Source organism: Ambystoma mexicanum, chromosome 7q, assembly GCF_040938575.1.
Source record: "Ambystoma mexicanum isolate Mex_15411 chromosome 7q, UKY_AmexF1_1, whole genome shotgun sequence".
Classification (NCBI taxonomy): domain Eukaryota; kingdom Metazoa; phylum Chordata; class Amphibia; order Caudata; family Ambystomatidae; genus Ambystoma; species Ambystoma mexicanum.
This window is the reverse complement of record NC_090941.1, coordinates 646,441,871-646,454,539: the sequence shown is the minus strand read 5'-3', so window position 1 is coordinate 646,454,539 and position 12,669 is coordinate 646,441,871. Positions and strand designations below refer to the sequence as shown.

The 12,669-nt window shown below is 44.5% G+C and overlaps 1 protein-coding gene across 1 annotated transcript in view; it reads left to right on the top strand.

Annotated features, from left to right (window-relative positions):
- Positions 1 to 12,669, top strand: part of ALOX5AP (arachidonate 5-lipoxygenase activating protein) — a 261,164-nt gene that overhangs the window by 85,027 nt on the left and 163,468 nt on the right. The gene's annotated exons all lie outside the window — the stretch shown is intronic.

The following is a 12,669-nucleotide window of genomic DNA, read 5'->3' as shown; positions in this document are numbered from 1 at the left end:
TATAACGAGTAGAGATGTATTTGGCACTAGGTTTAGACCTCTCATGGTCGTTATCAAGGCTAGATAGTGGACATTGGCTGCCTGCTCTGTCGGGGCTCAGTTTTCACTTGTGGTGCCCATTGATGACCCACGGTTGGGCAATGTCTCCAGGCCAACTGGCTAGACAGTGAAAACTGAGCCCAGACAGAACAACACTAGCAGGCAGCCAATATCCACTATCCTTGATAAAGACCCTGAGAGGTGGAAACATGTGTCAGCTGACCACAAAAACCATGCTAATAAAATGCACAAACTCACTGCAAGAGTTAATTCCTTTTCTCAAGCGCAAGGTATCCGGTCCCAAATTACTTCTGTATACATTTCGCCTGCTGTTCATTTCTTGTACTTGAAGCTCGGTAATATCATTATAAACCAATGACCTTATTTGAAAAAGAAGAAATTACTGTAAGATAATAGTGAGTTTTTATATAATAAATGTGACAATGAGGAATTCATATCAATGTCTGTGTAGAAGCAAGGAAGACAGAACCCGCAGTTAGAGCCCAACTATGGAAGTTAAACTCAGTCTTGCTGGGTGCTGAGCCATTTTATTTACTTCTGTGGTCTACAAGATCGAAATAACCCTTTAATGAGCAGATGCTGAAAGCAGCTCCTGGGGATCAAGGTCAAGAATCACCACCAAGCAGGAGCTACCACTGGGGAATGAGGTGCTAGTACGTAGCGTGCTGCAACTCTAACATCCACATGTGATGCAGACTATAGCTTTATTCCATTATAAATGACCCATTATGCTTGCACATGTGAACTAGCGCTCCCATATACACAGTGCCAAACAAGCGCAGCTAATATCACACAGCCAGGTATGTTTGTGTGACACCTGGAGAGTGTAAAATGGCCTATGGTAGGTGCTGATGTCAAGCTAGCAGGCTCTTCTTCTAGGATTCAATCCGGCGCTAATCAGTTCCCACTAAGTTCGATATTCCTCAAACATAGGCATAGTTCAGGCAGAAATGTAAACATCTTCATGTTGCATTGCCCAATAGAAGTACTGGATGCGGAGGCATCTCACTGCCAACACTTAAACAGGATAGATGCTTATATCTGATATCCCCAGAATGGTAAAACGTGATAAACTTGCAGACATTGTTTTACTGTTTAGTGGATTTTTCACCTTTCTGGGGAGAATGGTCGAGCACGGACATAGAGTAGGATTAGCATTTCCGCCTCCCGCGTACGCTCCACCTACCAACACGCGAGCCTTATTGCCAGCATCTGATTGTGTAGCTGCCATTAACGCACGTGATAGGTTATTTATAACACGCTTAATACCCAGAGGTTTTTAGGCACGGACCCGGGGATCGAACCTGTGTTGCTCTGTGTCAAATGCTTCCAAGGCAAGCACGTTGCTGCCGAGCTGTCCTCCTGAGACTCCTCTATGCTTCCTATGGGATTCTCAAGCTTTTAGCACCGTCACCTTCCAATACAACAGTAGTGTTGTCCTTCCTCGTGTGAGTTGCTTAGTGCTGTAGTAGGAGCCGCCTTACTTTGGCGGTGTCCTGCTTTAGGTGCATTTGGCAGTCCTACAGTGTTGGTCGCCTCTCAATATTGCCCTGGTGACTAATGCACGGTGCACCTCTTTCAGTGCACCAGTGAGCGTCTCCTTTCATTATTGTAGTTGTGGCGTCCTATCTGGTTTGAAATGCACTTCACAGTGTGAAGGATGTACGGTGCGTCAGTTTCAATTGTGCGGTGTGGTTGAACTTTCAGTATTGCAGTGATGGGCTGCTGCCCCATGTGAAATGCACATATATCAATCCTGCAGTGAAAATCACGTTTTATTATTGCAGTCAGGGTGACCTCAGTGGGGTGCAATACTTTTAAGTCCCTAATTGTGGGTCACCTTTCTGTCTTGCGTGGTTAGTCCTATGTGAAGTCCACATGCAATGGTCTTGCAGTGATAGGTCTGTCCTTTGGTGGAGCATGTTCCAGACTGGCTGCGCGTGTTACCTGCATAACATGCAGTATTGCAGGGGTGATTTCCTGCATATGGTGCACTTGTTTCAGTCCAGCTGCAAAAGCAGCATTGTGAATGGTGGTGCTTTTTGGCAGGGGTAACCCCATAAGCCAGGTTGTGGACGAATTTTAGCTTTACCCATTGATATGAATAGGTGGGCCCTGATTTGCAGTGTGCACGCCCTTTCTACTCAGTAGTGCAGCGCACGAGTTTGGAAGCACCCAGCAGAATGGTGTGAGGGGGGGGGCTCTGGGAATGAGAGGGCAAATTATACTGCTAAATCGACAGCGAAATTCACAATAATAACTCGTGTTTTTAGGATGGCCTGAGTGAAGAAAGTTCTGGGAAATACCATAGGCCAGTTTCTTAAAACTTGTACTTTTCTAAAGGCCATATGATGGGGGAAAGGGTAGCTCAGAGTTTTCTGCCAATTACTTACCTGCCAAATGCTTGCTAAATGGTGTATTTTAGATTAGATTATGCCAGTATTACCACTGACCACGACTAGAGCAGACAGGTTGTACATTCTTTCGAAAATTGTGCAAACGTGCATTGTAGGCATATGGTAACCTCAGCCAATGGATAATCAGAGTTAAAGGCACATGCATAGCGTCGATGAAGGGTTTCCACATTGTCCAGCAATGCAGATTGTAGCACCTGCTGGGTAACAGTTACTGCCTACACCAAATACACAGCTACAGCATGCAGTGGCAATTCCCACATTTCCACCAGCAGCAGGTGTTGCCGGCTCCCATATGCCCACTAACAGCAAGTATTGCATTTCCTATATGCCAAGCGGCACACATGCTGGGGTATGCACAGTTGACAGGCATTGTGAGTTCTGCATGCCCAAAAAGAGCTGTTGCCACATACCAATGATCCGAGGGCAGCTGATGGCGGATTTCACATGCCCCGCTCCTACATGCCGTAGCTTTACCTCCCTTTCTCCCACCCTCTTCTTTGCATCTGCCCTCTTCCCCCCCCCTGCCTCCCACATTCTGCCTCTCACATCGATCCCTCCTCTATCGCTCCCAGTTTTTGCTCAACTCCTCCTCCGATTGTTTTTTTATTTACAACCTATATTACTCAGGTCTTTATCACCCCCATTTGTTCACCTCTCTCCCAATTCCCCGCGTATCTTCACCTGCCTCATCATGCATATCAGTTCTTGCTCTTGCGCTTACCGTCCTTTGCCTGGGCTGAGAAAAAGGTGCCAAAAGCGCAGACTGACCAAAGAAGCTGAAGAAATCCATGCCAAGGGTCCCCTCTCGAGACTGCTGCTGAGACCTTCCCGCCAGAGACCGTCATCTCGTCACCACAATGAGGATACACAGAGGAGAATCCGGCTACTAACCTTTCTTCTAACATAAGGAACTGTGGGTTGAAATGGTATTGCTTACTTTAAACCAAGAAGTCAATCTTCTTCACTTCTTCGCTTCTTAAGTCCTGCACTCTGGTGAGGGGACTGTAGATGAGTCAGATCCTATCTCTGGAGGTTCACTTGGATCTCGGCAAAGACTTGGACGGATTTGGCCTTGCAAATATGATGCACTTCAATTGGGGTGGATGTCTCCTGGTATTCGCGGTCTGCAGCTTTGGAGAGGCACAGCACCTCGGGAGATGGTTCAGTTTGTTTGTCGTCTTAGGGCAGATTGGTCCCACCAGCCAAAGGGAAGGAGTTGTCCTCTTTGGAGATCCTCTGTTGAGCAGAAGTCAGGGTCAGGACAGCAGTGATTTCTTCTCGGTGTTGCAAAGGGTCTGCAGGCGTCTCTGGTCGTCTTCTTCCGTTACTTCAGTTTAAAGTGGTCGACTTGCCTTTCACCTCAGTAACCTCACCTTTTATTTAGTTGCAGCAGACACCCCTCTGCAATCTCTCTCACCAGTTTACAGAAAGGGGTGGTGACTGTCCAATCAGTACAGCCAGCCCCACAGTGGGCACTGGTTCCATTCAGGCACTCAAGCAGAAAAGGGGTAGGGGAGTGAAAAGCTCCTCCCCTACTTCCTGCCTGCCCAGTCACAGAGGAGCATAGGCGGGGACACCGTAGGATTCCAGCCAAAGGAATAACACATACACTGACGTTCCCTTCCCAGAATAGTAGAAGAAGGGCTAACAAAGGACAGCCACGCTAGAAATGGTGAAATAACAAAGCAGCCACCATGTTAGAACATAGGTGACCCTATTGTGCACAACCGGGACTATGAACATAGTCTGCGGTAAAAAGTAGCACACTAGTTGGTAGAGCACATTCACTGCCACCAGCCGTAGCTAGGAGGTTGTATATGTGACTAAAAAGTCACAGGAGCAGAGCAATATCCCCCTTAGCATTCCACTTAAGGTGTGGGTGTGCTAATTGCTCACAGCATTACATTTTAGGAAGGATACACTGAATCCCTCTATCTTTGAGATCAGAAGTTAATCAAGGATAGTAAAAGAATCTCAAATGAATCTGAAAGGAGCACCCAAGGGGTCCCCAGAAACACTGCACATAGGGAGCTGTGGGCTGCAAAAGTTAAACACAGCGTAAACCTGGCGAGCACTGCTCTGTGTTTGTTCCCTTATAGATGGGTCTGTTTCTTTTACCTGTGAAGACCCATTGTATTGCTGTTCACGGGGCATAACATTCTACCCTGCATATTTCCAGTGTGCTGTTATTGTACCCATGGATTTATTTTACAAACTCTTGTAAAGCCTTTTTTCTGTAGCATGCAAATTATTCCTCCTTGTGTTCTTGCTGTTTTATCTGCACATTTATCTTTCTTTGGCTCATTCCTTTTTTCCCCTTCTCTCCTAGTTTCTCTCCACCGCGCTTCCCATTATTTTTTCTTTTTTTATTTGTGGCATCATTTGGTTATCTGTGGCCCTTTCTTCATTAGCTGCTGCCACCCCTTCACTGTGGCAGCTCAATTACTCCTTGGGTTGTTTATCACCTTCCGCATGGGGACCTATAAAGCCAATGACAAGATAAAGGGGACAGACAACAAAGAACGGCAAGACTGTGGTGCTTCTTTTTGTCTGCTTATACCCCCTGAACCCCAAATCCACTCTAGGTACTTACCTACAATCTCACATGGTCCCTCCTTCTCACACGTGCACACAATCTGACAATTACAAACCTCCTCTTTCATACACTGTCAATCCGAGACTCACTCTCACAAACTCTGTCTCACAGGCTCACTGTCTCATCAAGTCATTCTCATTCGGTCTCCCTCACTCATACTGCCACATGGTCTCCCTGACACACTCATTGTTTCTAATATGCTTTTACAGAAAGACTCACACACACACACACACACACACTTGCATACAGTCACAGTCGCATGCATCTCATCTAAATAGGCGGGGTGGGAGATAGAATTTGGGTCGGGGTGAAGTGATTGGTCTCACCTGTTCCTTTATCTTAGTTTATTGTCAGCAGATCGTATTTTGGGGGAAGAAACTTTTACAAACTACTATTGTGCAGATTGTGATTCCGTGCTGGACTACATTTCCCAGCAGCACGTTTAGGATTAAATTATTCAACCAGCCGCGGCAAGATCTAGGGGGGAATTAGCGCCATCCAAGCCCATGGTTTCACACTCCTCAGTACGCTGAGAGTAGTAGGTGGCAGGGCAAGGGTCACTTAAGACGGCAATGAGATCCAGGTATTTGTTTGCCCTACTGAGACCAGTTTCTCCTAACAGGAATAAGGAGACGTCCACATCCTGAACTAACGGCACAACATTGTCCGTAGCATGTACAATAAGGGGTGAGAGGTCGGCATTAACAAGCTGTGTGTCGGTATCAGATGGGACAATAGGGCCTGGGAATATCAGTTCCTCAGGAGCCCTTAGGAGTAACTATTGAAAGTTCACCGCTTAGAGCTGATGCAGACTTTAGGGAACTGATATTCCCAGGCCCTATTGTCCCGTCTGGTACTGTACACAGCTTGTTAATGTCGACCTCCTACCCCTTATTGTACATGCTACGCACAATGTTGTGCTGTTAGTTCAGGATGTGGACGTCTCCTTGTTCCTGTTAGGAGAAACTGGTCTCAGTAGGGCAAACAAATACCTGGATCCCATTGCCGTCTTCATTGACCCATGCCCTGCCACCTACTACTTTCAGCGTACTGAGGAGTGTGAAACCATGGGCTTGGATGGCGCTAATTACCCACTAGATCTTGCTGCGGCTAATGCCTTTTTAGCTACTACACCATCTCTGGCGCCCCTTGAGACAAATACTTTGAATGGCAGCTGGCCCACACTTGTCTCCTTTGATTGCAGTTGTATCCCCAAGTTACCCCCATTAGCGAACATCGTTGAGGGTAACATTATTAAGTTGTCTTTATTGAACACAAGTTCTATGAATAAACATGCCATAGATATTCACAACTACATACTAGAACATAACATTGACATTGTCTGCCTCACGGAAACTTGGCTCATGGAATATAATGGGCCCACAATTGACCTAACGGTACCTCTGGGGTATGTATTCTTTTCCCAGAATCGGGTTCAAGGGAATGGAGGGGGAGTTGCACTTATATTAAAGAAAGAATGTTATCTTTTTGAGGTGCCATGCATCTTCAACGGCTGCTAACTTTTGCATCTAAAGCTTACTCCTAACCACATCACCTGCATACATTTTATTCTTTTGTACCGCCCTCAAGAAGACATGCCTAGTTTCAATGATGGCATTACTCAGATCCTGGGACCCCACTAAACAGGCCTAATTGTTCAACCATCTTACTAGGTGATTTAAATCGATGGCGAGGAGACATCGGTGATAGAAAAACGATATCCTTAGAATCAAACTTGAACAACATTGAATTCACAGTCCACAACCCTGAAGTTACCAATTCCAAAGGTAAGATACTGGATTGGGTTGAATCCCGTAACTTAGACATCACCATTACTAACACCAGACATTGGGCCTCATTACGAGGTTGGCGGTTGCTGCCGACCTCGTAACACCGTTTCTGGCACCTCGCTTCACGGTGCCACCGGGACATTACAAGTCCCGGGAAGTCAGGTGCCGGAAAGTGCCAGTCCCCATTCCTATGGAGTCCACTTCACCAATATGACTCCATAGGAATGGGGACTCAGAAGCACTGGCACCATTGCTGACGGTTCTGTTGCTTCCATGGCAACTGTGCCTGCCGCGCCCGCTGCGCCTGGCAGGGTCAGACCAGTCGGGTACATCGGCCCCAGCAAGCAGACTCGTAGTGTGGCAGTCTGGAAACTAAGGGGCCGGTAAGCTTACCGGCAACCTTGTTTTCCAGACCGCGACACTTGTAATGAGGCCCCATGTGTTTGATCAGACCGCTTATTTGTTGAATTTGACATTCAGTTCCCAGATAAACTAGAGAAAAAACTAAATATGACAACAAGGATTCTTAGTAGGAATTTTAAGAAAGTCAAAACAAGTGAGCTCTTGGAATGCATGAGTGCTGTTCTAGAATCAACCAACTACTCAGACCCCAGACACACTTGCCATTTCCTACAGAAAGATCTTGAGTTGGACCAATTAGCTCCTTTGATGGAAGACTGTTAGAGATGGTCTTTGTCATAACAGCTGGGACACCCCAGATTTAGTAGCCGTGAAAAAAGCTAAACGACAGTTCGAAAGGGCTTGGTCAAATTCCAAAACTGAATTTAGCAAAACAACTTGGAAGGGCCTTGCCAAAACGGCCAAGTTAGCCATTCGGCAAAAGAAAACTTTTTCAACGCTCAGCTAATAAATGCATTGAACAACTCGAAGAAACTCTTCGACATCTTGAGATCAGTAGACAAACCCAAGGCTCAAGTCCAGGCTTTCATTTCTTCTAACACTGACTGTATAAGGGCTCAACAGGCTTTTGCGGATAAAATCACCCATGCACGAGAACAGATGAAGAAGGTCTTGGCTGCTAGCTCAGCTACAAATAAGGACGAAATGTCCAATGACCCGTATAAGACACTCCCAGAAGCTAAACACTCCCCTTACCATTCTAAATGTTCAGGTCACCCTATCACAATAACTGATATGGAGACAATATTTCGATGAAATTAATTTTGAACATATTACAATATGCTCTCCATTTCTCACATGATTTGTTAATTCGTCCTTTTTACACAACAGTGTGACTGATGACTTCAAGGAGGTCACTCCAAGTCCTTTGGTGAAGAAAACGATGCTCAGTCCAAGGGCCCTGTAGATCCTAGACCTGTCACAAACTCCCACTTCTTAAGGGAATTGACAAGACAGCCAGTATGAAACTTCACAAAAATCTGGAAGCCGCTGCTATTGTACATCCTTAACAGTCTGGCTTCCGCCTGCATCATGGCACTGAGAGTGCTTTGCTGGATTTACAGTCTAACATGTTGAATATTGTGGACCGAGGGAGATTGGGACTGCTGATATTGCTCGATCTCTCAGCAGCATTTGACCTACTGCACCACGATCGCCTCTTAACTACCTAACCACAGTGGGTCACTCCTCAGAAAATGCTGTCTACTGAGTACAGTCATTCCTAGGCAACATGAGGTCTGCCGTGCGCTGGGGCAATGCTTCATCTGCCTCAGCCACAATACCTTTACCGCATCCCAGGGTGCACGTTTGTCACTGGCATTATTCAACATCTGCATTAAACGAGTTTCTTGCTGACATGGGTGTGCAATTCAGGAACTTCGCTGATGATACACAGCTGCTGTTTGAGCATGATGGGACATACAAAACAGACGCTGTTAACCTGCATTCCATCGTTACATGTCTTTACATCGAAAACTTTCTGACGAAATTAAAATGCATCGAAAGTTATCTAACGAGAAAATGTGCATCGAATGCATTTTTTTAGTATTTTATTTTACCCGTAACAACCCACCCCAAACAAAATTAACCCTTTATCCCACACAAATATGCATTTGATGCATATTTTTTTCATTGAATAAGTTTTGATGGAAAAAGTTTAGTTGGAAACGTTTTCGATGGAAAGACTGCATACCGCTTTCCATCTACTATAGTATTTAGCACTGGATGTCGTTCAACTGGATGTGCATTAACAGAGTTGTTAAAATTTGGTTCCTCTGACTGCAGGTCAAAACTTTCCTCCACCTACAATTTGTGATCCCTGTTCTTGATAAAGTAAAAACACTGGCAGTCTGATTCATGGAATTATTTGCGTGAAAAATGCAGATTTGCGCGCCTTTCTGCCCGAAAATCCATATACTTCAAACAGGGATTTTCAGGCAGAAAGGGGTGCAAATCTGCGTTTTTCACGAAAATAATTCCATGAAACAGGCTGTGGGTGTTTTCTTAGAAGCATCACCAGGTGCAAAACCTCATGTGAATTACATCTAAAAAAAAACTCACGCCATTACCTTAAGCTCCTTAGACAGACAGAACTTTTTTTTCAGAACAAAACTGCATTTCTCTTGCAAGTGCCACTATTCTTGCGAGAATTGATTATTGCAACGCCTTCTGAGGGGCACTAGTAGGAGTTGAACTCATGATTTGCAAGTCGTTGAAAAGGATCTGCATCGCAAAAAAGAATGGCCTGGTAACTCTCATATTTCTGAAATAAGGAAAGAACTGCACTGACTCACAGTAGCAGCTCGGGTGCATTTTAAGGTACTTACCTTGGCCCATAACTGTGATCACGGTAATGCACCTATGTATCTTTCGGATAGGCTAACAAAACATGAGCCTAATAAGATGTTAAGGTCCATGGGTACTTGGTTGCTCTCATGTCCAAGAGCCAGAAGAGCTTTGGGCAACGGAAGATCCTTCTCCTCTCTCTCTCCTAGAGCCTAGATTTCCCTGCCCGTGAATCTTCAGCAGGAAACAAACTTACCCCCAATTTCGGAATTGTTTGAAGATCTTCCTGTTTAAACACATCTTCCACTGGTGGATGCATTGATCTTTCTGTGCTGTCTTGTCTTTTATGTTTTTGTATTGAGTTTTATTTATTTATTTATTTATTTAATGTGTTACAGTTTAGCTAATAAACTTTACACATGAATGACAACAAAATACAGTAATAAGATTAAGATTACACAACTAAGTAAAAAATTGGCAATGCTAATAACAATAAATAAATAAATCTAGCCTAGACACAATCATGCATTCTAAGACCTAAAACAACCTAGATCGTCCTAAATCAAACCCTGTGGGAATCACATCAGAACTCACCAGGATACGAAATACTGACAATATTTGGAAGAACGGTTAGCAGTTGGAATTCATAATTACAGGATTCACAATAAATAAATAAATCTAGCCTAGACACAATCATGCATTCTAAGACCTAAAACAACCTAGATCGTCCTAAATCAAACCCTGTGGGAATCACATCAGGACTCACCAGGATATGAAATACTGACAATATTTGGAAGAACGGTTAGCAGTTGGAATTCATAATTACAGGATTCACAATTACAGAGTCACGCATGGCCCAGGAAGGGATCTAGTAAAGGTGTATCCCATCTCTGCACCTGGGTGTAGATAATGCTACCTATTCAGATCCTAATGCCCAATTTTCCCTCTATGACCAACCAGATGTTATATAAAGCAGTAAAAATGTGGATATTTTCGGAATTTAAGCAGTGATGCCAAAATAATGCCTTTGAGGTTGTTACAGAGTCATGCGTATACATTCCCATATGTTGATGTATTATGTTTGTCATACTACTGCATTGAGTCAGGACATGTCTTGCTGTCTCAAGAACATTATTGATTTTACACAGTCTGCAGATCCTTAGTGTCGACAGCAGTCGATCTTTCCGGCCCGTGACCCAAAGAGTCGGGAGTTGGCCCAGTCTTAATAGGAGTACAAAACGTCGCAGTCTTTTGCAAGGGCATAAGTTAAGGTAATCTTGCGGTCTCATATATGTATACAACCTGAATTTCACAAATTCATAACTTTTCAATGCACTGAGGTGGGCAAAATTTTCCAACCAATCCCACATATCTATTCGCTTATCTAGGGCTCTCTGAACTTGCCAGGTATAGTCCCCTTCACGATACGTCCATCCTATATCAGCGAGATATCTTAACATTATAGCAGCGGGTGAAAGGGTATTTTGTTTTTTACATATTTCCTTATCCACGGCAGTCAATATTGAATTTGTTGTACCACTACGCATTTTGATAAAAAACCCTAGTCTCTTTTTCATCACTGTAGCTTTCAATGATGGTATGCCCAACTCTAGGCGTAAAATGGCCATTGGAATTCCTGGGGGCAGCCCCAAGACCCGCCGCCAGAATTTCCCTTCTATAACTTGTAGCCAGCTAAGATCTAGGTCGAACAAGGCCTCTAGACCATAGGTTATCATGGGAGTAAAAACCTGCACATATAGTTGGCGAGTGCCCCATAACGTGAAACCTCCTTGCTTGTTGGTAAAGTTCGCAACCAGCGAAGTGACCTGCGCTGCTCGCGTCATCCGAGAATGTTTGCATATGGTATAGTCACCACTAGGTTCGAAGTCGATAACCATATACCGATAATGTGGGGCGTAAGGGATTATGTTCTTACCCACCATAAGATTTATGCGTGACACTCTTTTATTGGTAAATCGCAATACCTTAGTCTTGTCAAGATTGATAGTGAGGCCATTATGATTCGCATAATCCCACAAAGCAGTGGCCGATCTGCGTAGGCCACTGATTGTGTGATCAAAAATGACCAAGTCATCTGCGTAAGCCAGGACAGTGCATACCAGCTCCCCAATCTTAGGTGGGCAGTTTGAGACGGCCGTTATGGCCACTGGTATGTCATAAACATACAGGTTATATACCAAGGGGGCCGTCACACAGCCCTGTTTCACCCCCCTGTTCTGCAGCACTTTATCAGTCAGGTGTCCCTCTTGATCTAATTTCAGTCTGACTGACGTATTGTAGTGCAGCAATTTAAGGTAATACAGGATGCCTGCTGGACACCCAAGACCGTTAAGTTTAGCCCACAAACGTTCCCTAGGGATGGTGTCGAAAGCTGCTTTAAAATCAATATATAAAGCATATAAAGGTGGTGCACCTTTACTACGTGCTTTAGTTCTCAACAGGTTCGTGACCATTAAATTGTGACTCGTTGAATAACCTTTCCTAAATCCACACTGGAAGGTGGACAGAATGTTAGCCCTTTCTACCCATGATTGTAATTCCTCAAGCAGTAAAGAAGCAAACAATTTACCCGTTGTGTCCAGCATGGAGAGGAGCCGATAATTAGTGGGATCTAGGCGATTGCCCTTTTTAAAAACAGGTATTAATACTGCTGTTTGCCATGAGCTCGGTATTTGCCCCTGTAACATTATCTTCTTGAACAGTGTTGCTAATAAACTCGCCCAGAACTCAGGCTGTTTTCTCATAACTATATTGGCTAGGCCGTTCGGTCCTGGAGCTCTGGACGGTTTGAGCGTCTTTATCTTGGATATTATGGCCGTATATGAGATATCAAAGGCCAGATAGGGAGCCAAGGTTATCTGAGGGCCCAATTTGTCACTCGGTAGTTTTGTGTTACGGGCAAGTAAAAACTCAACCCATATCTCAGCTTTAATTGGATTAACCATTTGGCCCTTCGATGACTCCCTAGTTTCCCCCAGGAGTGCCCAGATACTACGAGTGTTTTTAGAACAAATCGTTTGCACTAATCTCTGGTGAGCCCAGGTATTAGCGACAGATTTTATATTTTTAATAATAGATC